General features: G+C 31.3%; 2 protein-coding genes and 1 long non-coding RNA gene across 4 annotated transcripts in view; 1 reads left to right on the top strand and 2 right to left on the bottom strand.

The window, feature by feature from the left end:
* The window catches only part of LOC143076802 (uncharacterized), a 493,545-nt gene that overhangs the window by 182,743 nt on the left and 285,879 nt on the right, over window positions 1–24,923 (bottom strand). The gene's annotated exons all lie outside the window — the stretch shown is intronic.
* Window positions 19,367–21,669, bottom strand: LOC143074863 (uncharacterized). The gene is made up of 4 exons (XR_012978132.1): window positions 21,496–21,669; window positions 20,691–20,794; window positions 20,051–20,176; window positions 19,367–19,568 (listed from the first exon to the last, which is right to left on the bottom strand). It is a non-coding gene; the product is annotated as an uncharacterized LOC143074863 (long non-coding RNA).
* The window catches only part of LOC143076798 (uncharacterized), an 87,590-nt gene continuing 84,923 nt past the window's right edge, over window positions 22,257–24,923 (top strand). Inside the window, exons 1-2 of one of the 2 annotated variants that reach the window (XM_076252669.1) lie at window positions 22,266–22,354; window positions 24,567–24,657. The gene's annotated coding sequence lies outside the window, so the exon portion shown is untranslated. Of the gene's footprint in view, window positions 22,355–24,566; window positions 24,658–24,923 lie in introns of both variants that reach the window. The other variant, XM_076252668.1, reaches the window with a different exon arrangement.

Raw genomic sequence — 24,923 nt, 5'->3', positions numbered from 1 at the left:
TATATATATATAAATAGTAACATTAATTGCTGTATGGTCTGTCATTGTTGGCATGTTCTGTTATCTTCTTTGTATTAATTCCAGAAGACGATACATGATAAATAAGCAACCCCGCATATGAAATACAATAAACTTGGAACAATGTTGTCTGTGCAAGAATTGCAACAGAGGAATACTATAGTCAATAACATAGAGACAACCAATTAATTTAGGCACTGGCTACGGTTACATGGAAATGTAACAATAATAAAAATATTATTGTTACATTGGAGACTAAATGCCGGAATACATGGTTGGATAAGGAACCGATTAATTACGAATGTAACAATAAGTATTGAGGCTACGGTTACATTGCGTTATTGTTACATGAAAAAGAGCAATGTGCGCTAGATTTATTAAACTTAAATCATCTATATAGTTGTGTTGCTTAATTCATTCATGTCTACTAAATAATACTTGGTTTTTTTTTTGATTTTTTAGAGATACAAGTATTGTAAATTTTGTAGTCATTTATGAGTCAATCTTTTTGTGCATGTAAAGTATGTTTTAACACAAGAGTCACATGATAGAGAAAAGGGAGGTTAAGGCGCTCATAAACCGGTTCAAAGCCACCACAACTTTGTGTCTGTACCAAGTCTGTTGATTTTTTTTTTTGTTATTTTTTTTCAATATGTTATATGTTTTATCTACCTTAGTGGTTTGTAATTTGCCTTTTGTTGCAGTGTTTTTCATTGTGTATTCTTCCTGCAATCTTTTTTTGTATAAATTATTAAATAAAACGACCATCCCCATATTTTGTAAGTGAAAGTGTCCTCTTTTATTTCCATTCAAAGTGGATTTATTTAACCCCGCCACATTATTTATGTGTGTGCCTGTCCCAAGTCAGGAACCTGTGATTCAGTCACGGGGGGGGGGGGGGGTAACTTCCTATTATTGGGTATACGGGGATGTGCCAAAAATATGGGTCATAATTTTGCGAGATTTTATATAAAAATGGGCCTCCTTTTTAATGACATCCTATATTAAAATGCATTTACGTTTGATAACTGTATATTGATTTGGGGTATGATCTACATATCATATATAAATATGCTATTGAGAATCTTACACTATTAATTAATGGTCAATTATTATATTAAATTAAATCAATTCATTTGAAAGTTCACCTTTCAAATAAGTTCCCAAATGTGCACCAAACGATGTCAATTCATATATAAAAACTTAAGGGTAGCTAGTATATTTATGAATTATGAGTGATGATGAGTTAGTGCTTATATAAGCATGGGTCATATTTTAAATATTGTATATAAGTATAGGTCATTCTTTCTTAAATATTTATATAACTATAACTGAATTTCAGTGAATGTTATATTAAAATGGGTACGTTTTTTGAGGCAAAAATGGCACACCCCTACCAAAAAAATATCGAAGTTACCCCCCCCCCCCCCCCCCCCGTGAATTCAGTGGTTGTCGTTTGTTTATGTGTTACATATTTGACTTTCGTTCATTTTTTTTACATAAATAAGGCCGTTAGTTTTCTCGTTTGAATTGTTTTACATTGTCTTATCGGGGCCTTTTATAGCTGACTATGCGGTATGGGCTTTGCTCATTGTTGAAGGCCGTACGGTGACCTATAGTTGTTAATGTCTGTGTCATTTTGGTCTTTTGTGGATAGTTGTCTCATTGGCAATCATACCACATCTTCTTTTTTTATATAATGTCAATATATGAACTGTGTAATTGATGGCTCAACTTATAATGTTATATATAAGCATAATCTTTGAATTGATAATTTTAAAGAGGAGGCATGCTGTCAAAAATAGTATTATAATTTATATTAATAATCAGAGGCGGATTTAGTGGGGGTGGGGGCTTCCTCCACTAATAACAAAATTTGGTTGCTTATATAGGGAATCACTGAAGCGTGACTGGAGCGGGCCCCCTCTTAGGCAGTCAGTGGGCCCCGACTTAGGAAAATTTCTGGATCCGCCAGTGATAATCTATATTTTTGTTTTTCTTTCATAGCTACATGTTTGTCGTGTTTAATGTCTATCGTCATGTGGGTCATTTTCAAAAAATGTCGAATTTTCAGTACACCCATGCTAAAATTTGTATTTCTAATGGAAATTTCAGTTGTAATGGTTTAAATGAAAGCTTGTTAGATTTGTGATTCAGAACATTAATGATAAACACACCTTACATCTATTTTGATAAGATTAAACTGCATTTAAGTCCGATTTTGGGGGTATTTGTGTGCGTACAGTATCAGAAAATCACATTTCAAATGATTTTTTCCGATTTTCTGATCATCTTGATATCTGCAAAAGGGACATTGAGACTTATAGCAATTTTTAGAATTGTTTCAAGCAAAAGTGCAGGTATCAAGAAATGCATAGTATAGCTCCCCATTAACTTTTACCCCTTTTTTAAAATGTGTAAAAAAATTGGAGATGGTATATTTTTGGTAAAAAAGATATTTTCATTTAAAAGTGGTTACACATAAACAAACGACAACCACTGAATGACAGGCTCCTGACTTGGGACAGGCACATACATAAATAATGTGGCGGGGTTAAACATGTTAGCGGGATCCCAACCCTCCCCTAACCTGGGACAGTGGTATAACAGTACAACATAAGAACGAACTATAACCAGGTGCTCCGCAGGGCGCAGCTTTATACGACCGCAGAGGTCGAACCCTGAACAGTTGGGGCAAGTATGGACAAAACATTCAAGCGTGATACAGCTCTGAATTTGGATTGTGATCAAATTTTTGACATTACATGTTTTTTTTTACACAAAACAAATGTCAAGATTTTACAAATCAATTAAAGATTTCTTCTTCAAACTTTTTAAATCTAAAATTAAATAGTTGACACAGCATAGGTTTCTGACACAGAATGAATGTGGTCTAAGGAACTTAAAAGGTCTTTTTTTGCCTTTGAGCAATTCACTATGCTGTTGAATAATAATCCTCTCAAAAAAATGTTTGAAGAAATTTTCTTTTTATGTATGAAATCTGAAATGAGAAAAACTTAACCCCCCCCCTTTTTTCACATCCCCATTTCCCTTTTTCCAAAACTGATATCAATTCAAATTTCTAATGGAGTTTGCAACAATAACTACTCTTTTAAATACATCATAAAATATTAAAATGTAAAATAAAGTGCTTGTTATCACTGAATGGTAAAGATTGGTTGGTAGTAAAAGTGAATATACATTGTTTATTGTATAAAACAATAAAAAAAACTTCATCAGCAACATTTTAAATTGGCAAATTTCCAATGAAGTTATTTACATAAAGTTATTGGCAAATAAAAATAGAAAATGACATCATAGTCATGTCTGGCAAATGTCCAACATACATTATCTAAAAACATTTTAGATAAGATAGGAAAAAAAGGTTCATCAGCAACATTTTATATTGGCAAATTTCCAATGAAGTTATTTATAACAAATAAAAATAGAAAATGACATCATAGTCATGTCTGGCAAATTTCCAACATATATTATCAACTACTATTCTATACAAAGAAAGATAACTCCAATTGAAAATTAATTGCTATTGCACAATATTGTGCAATTAGATATTTCTTGCTATTGTGCAATACTGTGCAATTGAAAAGACTTGCTATTGCACAATACTTGATATGGAATCCTGATTTGGACCAACTTGAAAACTGGGCCCATAATCAAAAATCAAAGTAAATATTTAGATAAAGCATATCAAATAAGCCCAAGAATTTATTTTTTGTTAAAATCAAACTTAGTTTTATTTTGGACCCTTTGGACCTTAATGTAGACCAATTTGAAAACTGGACCAAAAATTAAGAATCTACCTACACAGTTAGATTTGGCATATCAAAGAACCCATTTATTCAATTTTTGATGAAATCAAACAAAGTTTAATTTTGGACCCCCATTTGGACCAACTTGAAAACTAGGCCAATAATTAAATATCTAAGTACATTTATAAATTCAGCATATCAAAGAACCCCAAGGATTCAATTTTTGTTAAAATCAAACTAAGTTTAATTTTGGACCCTTTGGACCTTAATGTAGACCAATTTGAAAACGGGACCAAAAATTAAGAATCTACATACATAGTTAGATTCGGCATATCAAAGAACCCCAATTATTCAATTTTTGATGAAATCACACAAAGTTCAATTTTGGACCCTTTGGGCCCTTTATTTTTTATACTGTTAGGACCAAAACTCCCAAAATCAAACCCAACCTTCCTTTTATGGTCATAAACCTTGTGTTTAAATTTCATAGATTTCTATTTACTTATACAAAAGTTATGGTGCAAAATTTTGAAAAACCAAAAATAATGCTTATTTGGGCCCCTTTTTGGCCCTCATTCATAAACTGTTGTGACCTCAACTCCAAAAATCAATCCCAACCTTCCTTTTATGGTCATAAACCTTGTGTTTAAATTTCATTGATTTCTATTTACTTATACTAAAGTTATTGTGCGAAAACCAAGAATAATGCTTATTTGGGCCCTTTTTTGGCCCTTAATTCCTAAACTGTTGGAACCAAAACACCCAAAATCAATCCTAACCTTCCTTTTGTGGTCATAAACCTTGTGTCAAAATTTCATAGATTTCTATTCACTTAAACTAAAGTTATAGTGCGAAAATCAAGAAAATGCTTATTTGGGCCCTTTTTGGCCCCTAATTCCTAAAATGTTGGGACCAAAACTCCCAAAATCAATCCCAACCTTCCTTTTGTGGTCATAAACCTTGTGTTAAAATTTCATTGATTTCTATTCACTTTTACAAAAGTTAGAGTGCGAAAACTAAAAGTATTCGGACGACGACGACGACGACGACGACGACGACGACGCCAACGTGATAGCAATATACGACCAAAAAATTAAAATTTTTGCGGTCGTATAAAAATCAGTTGAAAAAGGCTTAACTGACATCATATGGACAAAAATACAAGTGGATGTGGCCCGGTACTTATACATCCGACACAAAAAGACACAATGAACAGATCTGAGAGTACTCGCAGTTATCTGACAGCTAGTTCAAAGCCACTAACAACTAATAAAAAAAACATGCATCTAAGACTAAACTATCAATCCGTACACATCCAACATCCAATGGATTTAGTGTAAAGACGTCATAAACAGCCAGAGAAAAACATGAAACATTATAATTGTTTCTCTCATTATACATTTATTTTATGTAGTTAACAATGATAAGTAAAATATCACATTCCTCGCAGGAAAATATAAAATCAAATTTGTTTTCTTCACTCATTGAATTAAAACTGGGGACAATACTAGAAATTTCATCAAATATTTTGATCCTAGTTTTATTAATTTCTGAACATGTTATGATAAAATGAATTTCATCTTCCACCTCTTTATGGCATAAAGGACATATTCCATTTTCTAAAGCTGTTTTGTTGTATCTACCACGTTCAACAGCCAGCATACTATTACTTATTCTTATTTTAGCATATTTTTTTGTAACATTTTTATCTAAATTCAATAAAAGGTACTTTTCTAGTTCATACTTTACTTTAAATTTTCTGTAGGTTCTTAGTTTATTTCCATTTATTGAATTATCATCATTAAAGAGACAATTTTTCCAAAATATAATGTAATTTTCATTGAGCTTCTTCACGACTGCTAAAAGTAATCGTTTTTTTTTAGAGAAGGTACATTGATTTTCCCAAACATGAGTGAAATTCAATTTTGAAAGAAGCATTTTAACTTTTGAAGCAAACCCATCATTTAACTGCTTGTTAGCTTTATAAACATTATATAATGAAACCTTATCACAAGGTAATAGTAAATTAGAAAATTATTTCAACCTCAAGACTGACTTTGTAAAGGAGGCTTATTTATCAATTAAAGATTTTAGTATAAGAAGAGCTATATGTAAAATGAGAATAAGTGCTCATGATCTTAGAATTGAGAAAGATAGATATAGTAAAAAATACATAAAGAGAACTCAACGTCTATGTCATCACTGCTTATCACATGGATCAAATTCTATTGAAGATGAGACCCATTTTACAGTAAATTGTCCATTATATGATGAACAGAGGAAATTATTATTTGATAAAGTTATCACTTTTTGTACTAATTTTAAAGAACTACCTAATGATAAGAAATATTTCTGGCTGTTCACAAATTGACATTTACCAACTCTCATGTGCCTAGGAAATTACATTAATTATTAAAGGTTTAGAAATAAGATCCAGATGTAAACAAAATATATATATATGAAATAATTTAATATTTTATTGTTATGAGATTTAATATAATAGTTATATAAAACACATGTTGTGTTAGGCTCTGATCCTGTCCATAACGTTATAGTATGGTATTAGTTTTGTGTTTTGCTTTTTCCAATCGTAATCCTACAGAAGACTTAAGGGCCTGTATACCAATAGGGTACATTCCCAATTCAGCTAATACAGCTGTATTTACTGCCTTTGAATTAACATTTAGAAGACCTTTCGCAAATTTGATCTGGATTTTTACTGATTCCATAGATAAGTATATTGAGATTCAAGAGCTTTGTTGTTCTTCACAATATTTAGCGACCATATCTCACTACAGTACAGTATACGTGATATGAAGAAAATTACGATGATCGTTAATATTTAGCAATAAATAAACGAATAATTAGTATTTTATTACTGATAAAGTTATTAATCAATTTAATTGTAGGTAACTTATTAATGTTCTGCAAAAAAACGATTGATTTTAAACTATTTTTGAAAATTTAAGGAGTTATCTTAGGCGTTTCCTTAGTATAAGGAGTTTTATGCATACCACTTAAGGTTTGTGCATGGGCGTGACTTAAAACAACTAAGATTTCAGTGGCGGATCCAGAACTTTTCCTAAGGGGGGGGGCACTAACTGACCTAAGGGGGGGGGGGGGCCGCTCCAGTCATGCTTCAATGATTCCCTATATAACCAATCAAATTTTTCCCAGAAAGGGGGGGGGGGGGGCGGGCCACCCAGGGCCCCCCTGGATCCGCCTATGGATTTTACTTAGGAAATACTTAGTTTAAGATTTTTTATGCATACCACTTAGATAAAAAGGGCGGAGTTTCCTTAACTTAAGTGTTTACTAAGGAAAATCTTAACTGAAGTAGCTTTATTCATACGGGCCCTGATAATACAATTTACATCTTTAAAATATACCATTTAAAATCATACCACTAAACATATGTATATTTGTGGCTCATTTGCATTAATTTTATTTGAACTTCTCCTTATCTGATTCTCTAGATTTTAAGATAAATACTTTCCTAAACATTTATACACATTTAAATTTTTTTGTGTAATTTGCCATGAAAGCTTTGAAAAATTGTCTAAAGATTGAAAATTATAACAAGTTAGAGAAATTTCAGAAGAAAATCATTTCTGTTATCAATACATAGTGGACATAAATATATGTAACATTTTGATTATATTTATACAGGTGGCACATTCTCTTCATGCAGACATACTCAATTTTATTATCGCAGTTTTTCAATTGAAGACCTGCATGAAATATATGCCACTGGACTACTCAGTTTCAAAATAACAAGATTTTCATAATATTATATGATGGGTATTTACACATCTGTGGACTAAGCGACACATGTCCAGTGACACTTGAATAAACTTATTACAAAAAAATACTTATCTTATCTTATCTTATTATGTAAAGAACTATAATATCACTGGCTATTATTATTATAAACTTTATTGAAAAGCACTTTACGCCCATATGGACCAATGGCTTAAAACATTATACATAATATACAGTTTACATAAAACAATGAAAATAAACAATGGACACACTTTGAACTATAATTTGTCTTTTTTTTTTTAAATCAATATATATATATATATATATATATATAAGAGATTCAAATTATATCAAGGACTCCCTGCCCTCAGTCTTAGTGACTTTTTTAAAAAGGAGCCTAATTTGCAAGTGTCCTGTTTTGTTTCAGGATTGAGAATATGTTTTAATTTATCTATATCATTTAAGTTATTATATTTATTTTCATTTAAAAATTCTTTTCTTAATTGTTCATTTATTTTACATTTAAAAAAGAAATGAAACTCATCATCTAGTACATCACAATGTGTACACAGTCTTAAATCTCTGGGAATTTTCCTGTATCTTCCAGTTTCTATTAATAAGCAGTGGTCACTTATTCGAAATTTAGAAATTAGTTGTCTATATTCAAAGTTTTGAGAAAGTAGGTATGGTTCAAAGTTATAGCTTTTCTTTATTTTTTTAAAAAGTTGGAGTTTGCTATTCTCTTGTAAATTTAATATTTTATCATTATATAAATTTTCATAGGAGTTTTCTAGATTTTGTTTGTATATTAGCCTATTATTTTTATCCTTATTTTGGTTAACAATTTCTAAATCATTTTGACTTCTGACATGATTTACATAGGAATGAAGAATAAATACCTGCATTATGTAAAGTTTTTGCCAAATTTAGTGTATCTTTTAGTAAGGGACTAGTTTCTTCCCTTAATAGTCTATCATGAAAAAGAAGAGTTTGTCTTTTTATAAAGCAATCAATAGGGTAGCTGCCTAATTCAGATCGAGCAGCTATATTGCAAGAGCATTTTTTTACTCCTAAAGTTAACTTATTAAATTTATTTAGTACTTTATCAGGTGGACTTTTGTCAATGAAATTTAGAGTATCTACCTTTTTGTTATTTTTATCTCCTTTAATTGAAGCTTTATAAAAGGATGAGTATGCATCCATATACCATATTTCACTGTTATAAGTTAATATTGGTCTGACGAGAGAGTTAAATAAATGGTTTGACAAATTTACAGGAGTCTGATGAATCGAATTACAATATGTTTTTATAGAATACATTACTTTCATAGATTTTTTGGCTAATTCTTGTGCTGAATGAATAAGATTTCCATTCTGACTAATGATATTACCAAGAATTTTAAACTTTTCCATTTGCTCTAATTTATCACCATTATAATTAAAAGAATGGTTAAGATTTTTCCTATTGTTACTTGTGCTTAAAATCATAGTTTTAGTTTTTTTACAATTTACAGTTAACTGCCATTTATCACAGTATTGAGACAAATGGTTTAAACTTGACTGAAGACCCTCTTTAGTTTCAGACATTATCAAAATATCATCAGCAAATAGGAGGCTTCCAATATTTGTCTGTTCTATTTTCAAGGGATCACAGTCATCCTGTTTAAAAATTTGAGGTAGATCATTTATGAAAATATTGAATAGGGTGGGACTTAAAGAATCCCCTTGTCTTACCCCTCTAGTTACTTCAAACCAGTTAGTGAGTTTATTATTAATCTTTATTGAAGATTTAGTGGTTGAATACATATTTTTTATTACTTGATACATTTTACTGCCGATACCCTGGGACAAAATTTTATATAATAAAGCTGTTCTCCAAATGGAGTCAAATGCTTTACGTAAGTCAACAAAACAAATATAATTATAATGGTTTCTTTTTTAAATTTAAATATTTATTAATCAAAGTTTTAAATACAAATAGACTATCTGTAGTTCTTAATTTAGGAAGAAATCCAAATTGTTCCTGGCTAAATTTGTTTTCCATATATTTAATTATTCTGTTATTTAAAATTGAGCTAAATATTTTGGCAATACCATTTATAAGAGATATTCCTCTGTAGTTATTTGGGTCTTTGGAATCTCCCGACTTAAATATTGGCACTAATAGAGAATATTGCCATGTTTCAGGGGAACATCCTGAATCAAGAACAAGGTTATATAATTTTGTGTAGCATTTAATAGTTACTGGACTACAATATTTAATCACCTCATTTACAATGGAGTCTGGTCCAGGGGATTTTTTCATTTTAAGGGATTTTAAAAACTTATTTACTCTTAAACTTAAATCTATTTTCACTCTCTTTGTTTTTCAAAAAAAGGTTTATCTCATCTTCTGCTTTGTCGCAAGGTTTGTTCCAAAGACCTTGCTTTTGAAAATGGTTTGTTAGGTTATCTGATTTCATATTAATTTCTGTGGTATTCATATTATTTCTTAGAGATTTAAGTAGTTTCCAAAATTGTTGAGGGTCTTTAGTTTGAAGATTTGATAGTTTTTCAATCATTTGTTGTTGATATTGGATTTTTTTCTTTTTACTTGCTTTTTTTTAAATATTTTGCAGTTTCAAAAAATTGCTGTTTTAAATTTCTATCAAATGGTTTATGTTTTAGTTTTTTACCTAAATTATTGATTTTACTTTTTAAATCTTTTAATTCATTGTCTGACCAAGGGTTCTTTTTTATTTTACTTTTCTTTTGCTTTATTGGAACTTTTATTATACATGTTTTAGAGGCTACATTATCTAGAATTTCTGTTAATGATTTTGAAGCTTCATTTATGCCTTTTTCATTTCTTACAAAGTGGGTGATTTCAAAATTTAAAATCTTATTTTTCACTTCATCAGAGTTTAATGCTTCATACATCTTACCATGTGACACATCAGTCCATCTGTATGTTGTGAATTTTTTCATATTATTATTATTAAAGTCCTTTTTATTTATATATTGTTTTATATCACATTTTATTTTAAATGAGATCTGTACATGGTCCGATAAAAAATTCAGATCAGAGGTACAAAAATATTCTACTGAGGGCAGGAGATCCTTGCTCAATATTGCATAGTCAACTGTGCTACAGCCATTTTTAGAAAAATATGTGTGATAACCCAACGAATCTCCTAAATATCTACCATTTAAGATCCTAAGTCTTGAGGATAAACACATGTTCAGTAAATTATTACCTTGTTGGTTTAAAATATCTATAATGAGTTTAGTGATTCTACATAATATCTGAAAAATCAGGAATTCTACCAGGAACCGATATAAGATAAGATATTAACAAGTCTAAATTGAAAACTACGTTCAAACCTATGATTGCGTTGGATAAAAACCGCAATTTTTATACTTGACGGTGTGCATGTAAAACAAATTTCGTTGTAGAAGGGTATAAAGTGACAGCACAAACTACATTTCCCAAAAGACCAAAAAAGTGAACAAGTATATTTAAACAAAATGCATTTGACTAACAGGTCGAACAACTGATATTCTTTAACCCTGCTGACTGCCATTGATGATTGCCAAATAAAATTGATCACAAGATGTAACAAAATGGATCTTAATATAAATTTAATACTAAACAGAAAACAATAAACTTGTGGCCAAGATGTTATGCCACAAACATGAGGTGTCAATATTCATTTGTACACCAGATCCGGATTTCGACAATAAATGTCTCTTCAATGATGTTAGGGTCGAAACGGTATTTAGAAGGCCATATAATTTGGTCCATATAATTTACCCTCCATTTTAGACAGACTCTTGAATTTTAAGTCAATATAGGATGAACAGATCATATAAACCGCAGGTAAAATATGATACAAGCCCAAACGAAAAAATATAAATAAATCTAAAATGAAAACTGCGTCAGGTTCAAACCTATGATTGCGTTGGATAAAAACCGCAATTTTTATACGTGTGCAAGTAAAACAAATTTCGTTGTATTAGATAAGTGTTCCCAGATTCTACATAATCCCTGCATTATGCACCATATAGACTGATGAATGACCATGCGTCTCAGTCAAATCTGGTCGATCAGTCACTCAGATGAGGGGGGGCAAGGGGGGTCCCAATAACAGCAAAACAGCAAATTGATTTGGCTTATAACAGATAACAAGGAATTAAAATGGACAAAAACAGATAACAGTAAATGAAATATTAAAATAAGTCGGGTCATTTACAGATCCAGTATTTCTTATTACGGATATAATCCTTTGTAATGAATTCCATTTTTTATGAACATGTTCTTAAAATTATGTATCTAGAATGTGTTTACTACTCAGTATATTTTTATACGCTCATTTACGGGACGTATTATGGAATACTGTTGTCCGTCTGTCGTCAACATGTCAAACATTAACTCCAATTAACACTCTTAAACCAATTTGCATAAGCTTCAGAAAAATGTTTATATCTATTGACGTGAGCTCCCCTTCGTTTTTTTTTTATATAAATTTCAGATTTAAAGTTTTTTAGTAATGGGGTTTTATTTAATAAATTTTTTTTTTTCAGTTTTCTGATAATATCTCAAAAATCATTTCACAAGTTTGCATGGAATTTTGGTGAATTGTTTATATCTATTGACATGAGCTCCCTTTCAATTTTTATAAATTTTAGATTTTACGTTATAGCTTTTGTTGTAAGCGCCCTTTCTATTTTCATTAATTTTAGATTTTATGTTATTGAGTTGAGGGTTCTATTCATTAAAAAAGGTGGTATTTTCCAGTTTTCGGACAATAACTCAAAAATGTTTTCAGCAGTTCTCATGAAACTGTGGTGTATTGTTTATACATATTGACTGAAGCTCTCTTTAAATTTTTATAAATATCTGATATGACATAAGGAAGTTATCGAATATTTCAAAAAGGGCGACGGGCGTATCATGCGCTCATGGCTTAGCTGTTGATTTGTTATAGAATACTTTTTTCAGCATTTATTTTTAAACAGTTATAGAAACTCACACATGCTTATAATTTAAATAGTGTGTAATAAAATTGAGAATGGAAATGAGGAATATGTCAAAGAGAAAAAAAAATGATATCAAGTAAAAATTCAAGGGCAGTTATGGTCTCAAAGCAGGTCCAATTGACATATATAGTTCTTGTGTTTGTTGCTACTAAAAAATGACCTAAAAGAGTTTGAAAATATATATTCGCATTCTAACTTTTTTTAAATGCCCATTTAATGAGGTGTGTGAATTTTTCTTAATAAGACTATGAGGCAAAGTGGTATATCGGGTAGAAAAATCAAAAGCACCAATTATAAGCATGCAATTTATCAAGTACCTCGAACCATTTTTTGACACTCCAAAAGTAATTTATTCCACTATTTTCATAGGCTCAATTTGAACAATTTTTTATCAGGCTTTTGATTGCATCAAGTGTACCAGTAAGTAGATACATAGTTTAGTAGGGGAACAATGGCTTGAAGACAAAATAAATCTTTGTTTGTAATGAGCTATGTGCAGCTTCGGAACCCAGTACATGGTTGGAACTTTCATTGTACAATGTGTTTGGTTCTGCTTGAAAAGAATCACAGAGCTGAGTCAATGTACCATATTAAATAAAAGGTTAACTGTTTGTAAGGACCTAGTCCTTAATTGAGATTCTTGTCAGATATTCCTGGCCATATGTTTTCCTTTTTGTCATATTAAGAATGAATTGTTCTGATTTAATATGTTAGTAAGGGAAACAAGAAACATTATCCTCATACAAAAAAATAAGATAATTCTAAATACATGTTCCAAAAAATGGAATTTATTACAAAAGATAATCTTAAGATATACTGGAATTGTCCTGGACCTCACTTCTGTGATGGGTATATGTTAATGGAACCCTTCTCCGAATACGGGACCAACTTATTAGTAGTGGTGGACCCCAATGTCCAATGATCTTCAATTTCTACCGAAAATTTGCTGTAAAAAAATGCTAACATTCCAATTTTCAATAACAGTTAACAGCAAATACATTATCACAATAACAGATAACAAAAAAATTAAAAGCCCAATAACAGCTAACAATGAATAAGACAATAACAGCTAACAGCAAATATATTTTCAAAATAACAGATAACAAAGAATTAAATTGCCCCATAACAGCATAACAGTTAAACCCCTTGCCCCCCTCTCAGATATTGTTGGCTTTTTTCAAAACTACCTCTACCCTTTTTTATTGGGAAAATATGCGACATTTTCATCAAATTGGGAAAATTAAAAATAAACCATGAATTTGACTGAAACTTCAATTTACAGACTAATTTTCAAGAGCCAAACCCTGCTTTAAAATAAGACCCCATTTTGTCAGTGATGATACATAAATAGACCCTCAAATCTGCACAAAATACAAATATTTTATTTATTGGCACAAACAAAATTACAACAAGAAGTAATTGTAACAGGATGCTGTTACGAAGTCTCCCAAACAAAGCTCCCATAACTCGCCATTCATATGGTCCCATGTTCATTTGATTTGATTTTTTGTCCCATACAAGAATATATATGGCTTACGGGTGGAGATCTCCACCATTTACAAGTATTCAAACAGGAGGGGTGTTGGTGACCTCCAGGGACTTTACCTACATTTCATTTGATTTGTTTTATTGTCCCATACAAGAATATATATGGTTTAGGTGTGGGGATGTTGACCGTTTACAAGTTTTCAAACAAGAGGGGGTGGGGTGACCCCCTCGGGACTTCCCCTTTATTTCATTTCATTTGTTTTATTGTCCCCTACAAGAATATATATGGTTTAGGGGTGGGGATCTGGACCATTTACAATATATATAATAGCACATTCTCAAATTGAACGGGGTGGGGGCAACCCCCAGGAACTTCCCTTTAATTTCATTTGATTAGCTTTATTGTCCCATACAAGAATATATATGGTTTAGGGGTAGGGATATTTACCGTTTACAAGTTTTCAAATCAGAGGGGGTGGGGTGACCCCCTAGGGACTTCCCTTTTATTTCATTTCATTTGTTTTATTTTCCCATACAATAATATATATGTTTAGGGGTGGGGATGTTGACCGTTTACAAGTTTTCAAACAAGAGGGGGTGGGGTAAGCCCATAGTGACTTCCCTTTTATTTCCTTTCATTTGTTTTATTGTCCCCTACAAGTATATATATGGTTTAAGGTGGGGATCTGGACCGTATACAAGATTATAGCACATTCTCAAATTGAACAGGGTGGGGATGACCCCCGGGGACTTCCCTTTAATTTGTTTTGATTTGTTTTATTGTACCATTCAAGAATATATATGGTTAAGGGGTGGGGATCTGGACCGTTTACAAGATAAAATCATATTCTCAAATTGAACGGGGTGGGGATGACCCCCTAGGGACTCCCCCTATATTTCATGTGATTTGTTTTATTGTCTTTATCATTTCTGAAAACTGCATGTATCTATCACTTACAGTTTTCAAGTTATATTCATTTGAAAATTTTGGAAAATAAAATCCCATAGCTATAGGGTTCTATAGTAAACCCCTCCCTCCTTTCTCCCCCCCCCAAATACCCCTTAATAGACCCCAATTTACAAACGAAAGATTGATGGCTCACCTAGACATATTAGTCTACCATTTTATGAAATCCTAAGTCAATCTGACAAGCGGTTTGGGAGAAACCACAGGTATTTGGGGGCATGAACCCCCCTTTTTTGGACCTCGCTAAAAAAAGAAATTGTTTGGTGTTTTTTTAATTTATTTTCAATTTTCTACAATGTATAAATATATATTAAGTCTCAAGTTGTTGAGACACTCGTATGGATAGTAAAAAAGTTATTGCAATCGACTAGCAATAGGTTGTTGAGACACTTTTTTACTATCCATACGAGCCCCAAGTGAAACTTGGGGCTCGTATGGATATAGTCTCGATGCACCAGAGTTATCGTTCTTACAGCCAACAATAACGTCTGGTGTCAATTGTAGAGATGTATGTTATATTCATGAGCCTCGTGTCCATTTTTCGGATTTTTTTGCTAAAACGCGATTGGATGGTATTTACATGTTGGATAATAAACTCCTCCCTTACTTCAATAACAACAACGTGGTCGAAGAGCACGTGTATCGTGCGGTTTTATTTTAAAGAGGAGAGTTTTATCTTTTATTCATGTTATTTAGATGCATTTAGGAATGATTTGTGTTAAAAGCGAGATGACAAAATATTTTCATTGAATGTGTAAAACTCCTGTATTTAGATATAAAAGAATATCTTAATAAGGATTCTACTGTATAAGTATTTCCATATACATCCTTGGTTAAAAAATAATATATATTGTTTTTGGTATAAAGAAACATTATAAATCTTGAACCCATTCACCACCTCATCAAAAGATGAATGATTGAACCATTTATTTGAAAAGGCAAGTTTTAATTTTGAACAGCCCATTGGTGGCACCACTCTCGTTTTTTTTAATGCGGAAAAAATAATATGGGCTGATTATATAGGGAATAACCACAGCAGACTGCATCGGCCCCTCTGAGACAGTCAGTGAAAACTTCTAGATACGCCACTCACGGCCACTTCATGTATATTGACATATATACACGCTTTGTGTATTGACTATATTATATCAACAAAATCGGGGTTTTAATGGGGTCACTGTGGGGGTGGTACACAAATCGCTGATTTGTCAGTATCAATACAATAGCGAATATATTGTGTTTATCTTGACAACAACTGATAGTACATTTACTCCCCCCTTCCATTTCGAAAAGATGATTGATTTGTTGTTAGGAAAATACGTCATGCATGCATTTTCCAGAGAATGCAAGCTGTATATGCCAAGCAGCTATATATATATATATACTGATTGGTCATTATATTGGGTATCAAAAATAAAGTTTTACCTTTGATTTATTTATTTTCTTTCTTTCAAATTTCAAGATATACTTGACTGTGATGTTAAACCAAGGAGTTGTATATATATAGTATCCTTCTGGAAAATGCATGCAACAAATCAATCATCTTTCCAAAATGGAAAGGGCCTTAGTAAATAGTTAAACCTCATAGATTTAATCATATTGACTTTATTTTGTTTTCAGTTTTGCTATTATCCTGACACGGTAGAAATTTGACATAACTGCTATACCTCAAATTAAACATCATGGTGCTTTTTGGTGTATATAATTAAGTAAAAAAAATTCGGCTGGCCGGGAGGTGGGTTGCATTTGAAATTAATAAAATGAATATTTTTCACATTTACATATATTAAGATTTAATAAAACACTTCGAATTCAATATTGTAATCTTTCATTTTATACGGATCTTTTTTCTAAATGCTAACATTGTCTCGCTGTTTTATACGGCTAATAGTTCCATGCGATGGTAAAGGCCCTTCTCTATATCTTTGGGAACAAAGAGGGGGGATTTATCATCACACGAAAAAGATGCAATTGTTGCTCCTTGTTGACGGCCTCACTGGTTTTGAGAAGAAAACAGTGCTGTCCATTTGTTTGTATATGCGTGTAGGGATTAACCTCCCAAAAAATAGAGAAAGTAAAATATGACAACGATGACCAAGAAGGCAGAGTAGGGAATTCATAAACAAGGTAAAATAAATAAGTGTGACCGCTGTGGAAACTAAACTTGAAATTGATAGAAAATAGCAAATGCAAGTTATTTGTAGTATATTTTAATTCATATGACAGAAAAACGGGGAAAATTTAGAAATTTTTAGGTGAAACCATACGGATATTGGAAAAAGGGCTTAATTATTGCTCGGTCCACAAATAGCTATGAAATGACCTTGGTTAAAGTATTGTAGTCCACCATACAACACCAATGAACAATGAGCAAAATTATTACCGTATAGTCTAAACCAGGCACTGACATAACCAACTGAATAAAAATTAAAAAAAGGAAAGACCAACGGAAGAATGAATGACAAAATAATTAACGAGAAAAAGGCATGCAGCTCACCTTAGCAAATGGCATATACAATCGTGCTGTAGAATATTACATTTTTGCACACACATAAGAGCAGAAGTCTGGAACTCAATTACTTTGGAGCATAAACATTCTGCAAGTCATATCATCATTGATAAGTTCAAAGATAAAATTAGTGAAAATTGTTACTGTAACTAATAAGAAAACCACACCAGTGTCATTTATCAGGCTTTATTTTTATAGATGAAGATCAATGCATGAAAGTATGGGGCATGGACTTTGGAGGACTGCTCAGAATGTGAATAAGAATGAGACAATGTAAATGCAGTACAAATCCAGACCTCTTTTTTTTTTTAGAACGATGCATTTGAATCGGGACATCTGGGATCCGCCCCTCTAATGTGCATCTATAAAACAGAGCAGTGCTTTTATTCATTTGGCATGAACTTGTTTTTATCCTATAGGTGGATTTCTGTAATATTTCTTGTTGCACAGTCATAAATTAGACTTAATTACATCTTTACACTTAAATCGATTGGATATGTGCTGATTGATACTTTAGTCTTAAGAAACAGTTTTTTTTTACAAGTTGTTATTGACTTTGAACTAGCAGTAACTGCCAGTAAATACAATACAAGTTCAGTCCTAATCAACTGATTTTCATAGTTCAACTTCATATATGGTACTGTTAAATCATTGTCCAAGGTTAGAAGGGGGTTTGGCGTTGGCCAACATATTTAAGCCAACCACTTTTGAATTCTGAATGTGCCTGTACTTCAGTTGCTGTATATCATATTTATATTTAATTCATTTTTAACATAAATCAGACTAAGTTTTCTCTATGGAATTGTTTTACATTTCTATTTTGTGGCCTTTTATAGCTCACTATGCAATATAGGTTTTTCTCATTGTTGAAAGCATGAATATGGTCACATTTATTGAGTTATCAAGTTCCATATCATTTGCTCTCTAGTGGAAAGTCGTCTCATTTGCAATTATAACCGCATCTTCTTAACTAAGTTATTTATGTATATAAAAAAAATATTGACAATTATATGTAAATGTTCACTGCAAAAACTTAAAAGACTTAATAATGAAAAGATATATTTGTAAAGTTTGCTTCAAATAATATCTTCCTTACACCAATTTTAAGCAAATCTGCCATCTACATTCTAGGACTGTTGACTTAGATTTTTTTATGCATGAACCCAAAAATGCAATCTTCATGTTTATATAAAAATTGCAAAAGACTCAGACCCTATCAGTATAATATAGCAACATGAAATAAAATATTCTGCACTGAATATCTTCTAATTTGATCATATTTTTTCAAGATTTGTAAAATAAGAAATTTCACCAAGAGATTGATATCTAAAACAAGCTGGAATGTGTTTCCTGCTTAAATGATTTATATTATCAGTCTAACAGATAAAAGTTTACTACAAGTTTAAAGATATGAATGATTCATAACAATGAGGTCAAGGTCTGACAGATAAACCAAAACCAAGCCTGACAGACTTGTACACCTTACAATCATTCCATTAACCAAATAGACATTTAGAGACATTTTGTTTCTAGTATCTTAGAGGAGGATCCACCATTTGAAAAGTTACACTGACTTATGAACCATGAACAAAGACAGATGATGCATGCCAGCCAGACATGTAAACTTTACAATCAATCTAAATAAAAGCATCTTTGGGGTTTATTATATTTCTTTACATGTAGGTAAATGTTGTAACTTTTATAAAAATTGTAAACTCAACACAGTTTTAATCATTTTATAGTTCATACTTTTTTGGTTTTGCACCATTGAAAATATCTACAGCTTTTTCTTGTTCAAAGAATTAACTGTCATCGTTGTATGAATTTCATCAATATTTGATTTAAGTCATCATCCACAGCAAATTGCAAAAATCACTCTTAGTCCTGAATCTTCTCTCTTCTACTGTTGATAGTAGAATTAGCAAGCAATAGTAGTGTAATGTAATCTTGAGGGCTAAAGTTATAGCTCTGAAGATCATTGTAAATATCAGTTTCATGTATACACTTCATGAATGGTTCTCTGCATCTTATTTCCCTACAAATATATGACACAAGTTCAGAAAACTGCTTTATTAATTGGAGACAAACATTATGTATTTAAAGAATTACTGCATGCGTTTAATCTTTTTATTGTTTGATATTTGACTGTAGGGAGCATTAGGTTTGATTAGACAGTTAAAACAAGTATCTTGATATGTTCCTTTGGTTATTCTTGTAGTTGAGTTGCTGTCTCATTGGCATATACCCACATCTCTTCAAACAGTGTAAGCTCCATGTAATGATCTTAAAAAAGGTTCATACAAAAGCTTAAATCAAAAAGGTTATTGTGTATAAATTAAGTGCTTTATTTTTTCCAATTAAAGAAATTATAAAAATGCATTGAACAAAGTTAAAACATTATATTTTTCTTAAAAATATGTCTAAATAAAAAAGTTGAGACTTAAATTATACTTAATGTTTTTTATGGAAACTTAAGACAAGACCATATACATATACATTAGTTTCTTAAAGCCTTACAATTTCAGCATTTAAAGTCTTGAAGCATGGAAAGTCTCCTGTCCTTTGACAAATGAAATTATTCTCCTTCAGTTGTCCATAGAACCGTGGTAAATTTTCGCAACTCCATCATGTTAAAAAGAAGTGCTAGAAAAAACAATAATGGAATAATCATTAGTTAAAAAAACTATAAAATTTTAAGAGTAACAATTTATCATTATAAAAAGTAAATTTTAATAAGTATATAATGAACAATGTCTCCAGAATTTGCAGGGTTGCAAAATAATGAATAATAGAAATTATGAATAAATGAAATTATATTCACTCATAGCCAAATATGGTTGTGGTTAGAACAAAAAAAAAAAAGATAGCTACGGTAATATATGCACTATAATGATCTATAATTTCTATTGCAAAAAATAACCAGTCATATAGAAGTCCTTTAAAATATTTGATTGTCAAATCTTGGGACCACCAGTTTATAGAGGATTCTGTGCTTGATCACATTATGAATGATTAAATCAGCTTGTAAATGGAAGAAACTACATGTACATGTTGTCATGGAAATTCTATTGTTATTTCAAAGTCAGTTTAAAATAAACAATTATAGATTTATCCTATCAGTAAATTTATCAAATAAAGGCAACATGCAGTTGTATACCGCTGTTCAAACAATCTTCATATTCAGCACTCATCAGGAATAATGTCCACTTTGCTACATTCCATTGTTTGTTTTACTTTCTCTCCAAGATGTGCAAAATTGATCTGACAATTATAAATGACAAAATTGCAACTTTAACTGTTTAATGATAAAGGGGACTGTAAATAACAGACGTATCTACAAGAAAGTAATGCACGTACTTGAGTATGCAGTGTTTTATTTCTTTAGAGGTAGAAAATATTAGTGTAAACAGTGCATGAACTTTTAAAGTAATATACATTGATTATAGTGTATAATTGACATAATAACATGTGTGCCAGGCAGCAACCATTTGATTTTCTGGGGGGGGCTATGTTTTTTTCTCAGAATCAAAAACAAATTATTATTTTCTCCAAAAACTGGAAACAAACTTTTTTTCCAAAAAAAAAACATAGCCCCCCCCCCCCCCCCCCGAAAATCAAATGGTTGCTGCCTTAGCTCATTTTGGATAAGACCAACTGCTGTTGCGTTGTAAATTGGTGGTGGGTACGCCAGGCTGTGTTTATATCCTTTACACCAGTATACTGAACAATTAATTTTAGGCGAAATAATACTGGTTTGTGCACCGATCATATTCACTGTAAAATATTCCTGCACATGTATGCACACAGTTGCTTATAGTATCAATCAGTTGCTTATCCGTGCTACACTACAAAAGTAGTGGTACTCCATATAGTAGAGGAAAGAATAAAGAAGAAGAAGGTAGTTCTTATTAATGAAGTATTTGAAAGTATATTTACAAAAACAAAGCTTCAGATATAATTACCTAGCTTTACAAATTTTTCAGGCATGGTGATTGCTACTTCCTCCGTTTGTTTTCATCTAGTTTTATCGCAAATGTACGATAAGTCTAGAAACATTCCGAAAATATCCAACTCGTGTGTTTGCATATTTGGACACGCCCTCACATTACAATCATTCGAACCGATTGGATCCAGACTCTACATATGCATATGGAGCGTCTGGATAATCGAGACCAGTATGGATATTAAAAAAGTTATTGCAATCGACTAGCAATGGATTGTTGAGACTTGATATATGTTCATACATTGTAGAAAATTGAAAATAAATAAAAAAACACCAAACAATTTTTTTTTTAGTGAAGTCCAAAAAAGGGTGGGTCCATGCCCCAAATACCTGTGGGAGAAACACTGCGGACAAGTTCATTTTTTAAAGTGACGGAAGAGGAAGAAGAGGAAGAAGAGGTAGAAGCACTACTTGGACTGCACTGTTGGGGAAAAACGTTGTCTCTTTGGGAATAATTTTAAGCCATTTTTTTTCAAATTGGGATTCTTATCCAGGGGAAAAAGCCTTTATTCTCCACTAATTTAAAGCAAACAATATCACTGTCGATATATAGTGTAACAGATTCGTCTGAAAACCTATCCCGGAACTGGCCTCTATATGAGTCATACATAGTTTCTCATTAACTCGAATAATTCAGCGCCCTCTATCCACTACTTTTCTCGAGTGATCGAAGTGATCGCAATATAACGACTGGATTATTCGGGTTAAGTTTCTCATATACGGTTGGTTAACACAAATAAACTATTAAAAGTCCGATGAGTCATACTGAAGCTTTTTATTGTACAGTATATTATGGATTGTGTTAGATTTTTTGAAAGGTAAGATGTAAGAATTTAATTTTCAAATGTGTTTATCTTAATCAAATTTCTTTTTCGTTTTGTTTTTCTCCAAGCTCCAACTGGTAAATTATGACAATATGGCGTCCATCACGTTATAATTAGCTTCCATTTTGGTTAACGCAATTTTTTCTTTCTTTTTTGGTTATCGCAAATTGCTGTAGGATCATAGACAATATTGTAGTCCAAATAATAATGACATCCACAATAGGAAAGACTATTTTGTCTTTTAAGTTTTTGATCTTAACAAGAAATTATTTGTATTGTTTCATTTGAGAGGCCCCTCATGGGGGGGTCCTAGTAATCACATAATCACCATTTTTTTGCCAATATAATCACATAATTATTAAATATTTGCTTATCTTTAGTAATCAAATAATCATAAACTAAAAATACAGTCCTAGGTAATCAAATAATCATGAAATATTTGGCTTAATAATCAAATAATCATTAAAAAAACGGCCAAGTAATCACATAATCAAAAACCCCATGAGGGCCCTCATTTGATTGTTATTCTTCTAGGATTCATTCTTCTATCAGTCAGGGGTACTACTTGAACAAGTGTATTTTATTTACTGGAAGAAGTAAAAAAAAATATACACATATAAGTAAATTTGTAGGATACTTATACAAGTGAATTTTATTTACTTGTATAGGTAAAAAAAAAATTGGCTTAGTTATGTCCCTTAGGCATTTAGAATTTTTTACTTGTATAAGTAAAAAAATCATCCTTTCTTCTTTTCTTGAATTCTTCAGATTTCTTTGCTCTAATGGAATTTTAAATTGTGTACCCTTTACAGATGTCTTTACTATTCATTTAAGTGTAATTTCATGGACAATGAAAATCCCATTTGTCTGTTATCTTCATAACACTGCTCATTTACAAGCCCCAAAGGAGCAATTTTTGATTGCCTTGCGCAAATATATAAGATCTTTGCTCAATCAGTTTCTTTGATGAATTAATGAGATGAAACATTGAACTTTAATGAAAAAATTTGAGCAAACCTGGGAAAAATTATTAAAGGCATGATTTTATATCTCAAAACTTGAGGATTTTTGTGGGATTGTAAGAAAAATTTACTTATACAAGTAATTTTTTTAGAAAATTAAGGGGAGATTATTCAAACATTATTTATTTACTTATATGTGTATATATTTTTTTACTTCTTCAAGTAAATAAAATACACTTGTACAAGTAGTACCCCTGACTGTCTATAGTACAGGCCTCCCAGGGGAGTATTATAGTACTGTTTTATGTACATGTTCGATGTGAGAACAACAAATGTTCGTTTTATTGTTAACGAAATTATTTGTATTATTTTATCAGTTTATTTGATTGTTATAAAACAAGATCTAACAAGGACGCTTGATTGTTAATGTTATTTAGCATGTTTAGTAATATTACTATAAATATCAGTTGAGGATAACTGGTCTGTCATGTCCGTGTAACACTTATCAATTCAAAGATTTGAAATTTTGACCTAATAATAAAATTTTAAGGTTCATGTGGACCCTATGGCTAAAATGGCCGTATTTTCAACTCAACATTTATACAAACCTGTGCATTTGGAAAAGTTTTAAGGCATAGCATGCCCTAGATAGATAGAATTCAAATGCATTGTATGATTTAGAAAATTCATAATTTAACTGGATTTTCCGTACACTTTTTTTCGTCCCTGCAGAAGATGGTAAAATTACCAAACAGTTGAGTTTACCTTGATATGGTCCACTCAGGTACACAGTTTAGTTGATCAATTATTGTCAGGTATCTACTGTTCATCTCATGTCCATGTCAAACAAAACAGCTCACTTCAATAATTACCTGTGGGGAAGTTCTCAAACCTGTTTCCCAACTTAGTTTATTTTGGCACCTTCTGGAGGAATGAAAAAAAAGTGCACGGCAAAATCCTGGTAAGTTTTTATTTTTCTAAAACATAAAACATATTTGAAACTTATTTATCTTGGGCATGCTATGCCTGAAATTTTTTACAGATGCACAGGTTTGTCTGTACTCGGAGTAAATTTTGAGGTGAAAATACGGCCATTTTAGCCATAGGGTCCACATGAACCTTAAAATTCTAAATCTCATTTTTTAATTTGATAGTTATGATATGTGATCAAACTTTAAACGTGCAGTTTTAATATTTTCACTTTTTGAAAGTTTAATTTTTTAAAATATTTGATTTTATAATAGACTTTGAAAATAGAAAACATGGAAGAGGGGAGAAAAGAAGGGTACATGTAAACTGCAAAACAAAATAAAAGCTGAATGAAGCGCAACTAAAGTAAGTAAAATGAAAAGATGATGTTACTTTAAAGTTAATGTACAAAACCAGCATGACCAGAGGCAGACAGTTTTAAGCGTTGAAAAATTTGATAACAAAATAAATATTTCTCAAAAGAAAGAGTATTCATTTAAAAAAAAAGATGCATGACTCTGATTATGATCATTCTTACCTAGGAATAAAAAGCAAAATATAGCAAATCATTTTTAATTGCAAAATAAATAATCTAAACATGCTAAAGAAGAAGTCAGTTCTTTTAAAACAAA

This window comes from Mytilus galloprovincialis, chromosome 5 (assembly GCF_965363235.1).
Source record: "Mytilus galloprovincialis chromosome 5, xbMytGall1.hap1.1, whole genome shotgun sequence".
Classification (NCBI taxonomy): Eukaryota; Metazoa; Mollusca; class Bivalvia; order Mytilida; family Mytilidae; genus Mytilus; species Mytilus galloprovincialis.
The sequence above is the reverse complement of the archived record's forward strand: the minus strand, read 5'-3'. Positions and strand labels throughout refer to the sequence as shown.